The sequence below is a fragment of the Oxyura jamaicensis genome, chromosome 4 (genome assembly GCF_011077185.1).
Source record: "Oxyura jamaicensis isolate SHBP4307 breed ruddy duck chromosome 4, BPBGC_Ojam_1.0, whole genome shotgun sequence".
Lineage (NCBI taxonomy): Eukaryota > Metazoa > Chordata > Aves > Anseriformes > Anatidae > Oxyura > Oxyura jamaicensis.
The window spans coordinates 40,027,966-40,029,731 of record NC_048896.1 but is presented as its reverse complement, the minus strand read 5'-3'; positions in this window follow the sequence as shown (position 1 = coordinate 40,029,731).

The window sequence follows — 1,766 nt, the reverse complement described above, 5'->3', positions numbered from 1 at the left end:
CAAGATCTAATGTACTACTGGTCAATTACAGTCAAAACCAAGTGGCTACACAGGAGAGCTGCACTGGGAGTGTTTTGCTTTGGCACCCAGCAGTACTTTTTCATTTATTGTAGCAGGATTGTTTGACAGTTACCACAGTAAGATCACATACAGCATCTTTACAAGAACCCAGAAAACAAATTCTATGGTGTTTAATTTTGACCCCACCCCAACCCACACCACACTTTCTAAGGAAAAAATCATCCAGGAGATTTTATAAAATATTTTGTTTGGATCAATTTATATCTAAGCTCTAAATTGAAGCTAAATGGTTAATTAATCCTTGATTAAAAATTTTCTGTAGTACATTGAGTTTGTTGTGTTCAACTTTAGGAGAAAAAGAATCTGAAAGTCAAGTGAGAAGAAAATACCAGTAACATTCCTATGACCCAATAGGGGATTTACAAAACATTATTTTGTTCTATATGACAGTATCCAGGCATAATTAACATGTTCTGAAAATAATAACACAATATCTTATTTATATTTGATACTCAATTATTGATTAGAATGTGTTGGTTGTAACTTTAAAGATGAAACTCAAAAATTTACTGCTACCAAACCTATTCAGGTATTTTAGTTGCTACAGTAAAAATGGATCAATGTATGCACAAACATCCTTTTCTTCATGTAGAGGACAGTATGGAAAACAAAAAGAGCAGTCAAAGATGTAGTAGACTGAATTTATAAAACAATACATGTACATTGGTTGTATTTGTTAAGGCTCTGAGCCTGCAATGATTTATGCCAAGGGACAATTTGGAGTACATAAAGTCTTTTAGTATCTCAACCTATGCTATTGAACTCAATATTTTGTGTTGAACTCAAATATTTTGGTGCCTGTTGTAGAAATGAAAGAATGTAGCTGTGTGTATATAGGTAACAAACTATTTTATGTATTTTATTTTATTTTTCTGAAAAAGGTGTGTCTTCAAGGTGCCTACTCTTATCATATCCTTTTTACATGTAGGTTAGGTCCTTGGCTGGCATAAAGCAGTACAGCTCTGCTGCAGTAAATGACTCTTTTCCAATGCATATGGAATGAACTTTTAGCTCTGAAAGCAGATTCAGGACAGCAGAAAATACAGCAATTGAAATTCCCCTACAAGAAGAGGTAGATCAATCACCACAGAAAGAAAGAAAGAGGCCCAAGTCTCAGGAGAGCTGATTTAAGACTGTATCAAAAGAGGGCTATAGTACATGGAAGGAAAAGATGGATGTGTCTGAGCAGGGCACCTTCTCATAATTCAACATGATCCAGAAATCAGGCATTTCTCTGTGTATGTTCTACAAGGAATTAACTTGGGAAGTCTACTGGAACCTCTTTACCATACAAGAGGATCAGATGTCTGTGAAAGGTCCACATGCCTGCCTGCCATTTTCTGCTCAAGGTACTGCTTGAGGAATCTCCTTTTAATGTGGGAGCACTCACCTACATTTTGCTGAAAATGCAGGCCTAGTTTAGTATTCTGCCTCCTGTGATTCAACTCTACCTCTTTATTGCCCAATTGAGCAGCATAGCTATCAGGCTTTCCGCTTTTCAAAGGGGTGTCTGTGTAAAAGGATGCTCCTTATGTTGGCTTTATGCAGAGGAAACTACAGGATTCATTTCACCAGAAAAAGAGAGTGAAAACATTTATGACCCTCTCTCCTAATGGCAGTCACCCTGGATAGTTAATGCTAAGTGTTGTACAGCAGCTGGGGAACAAACACAGGTTTTCTGGGTA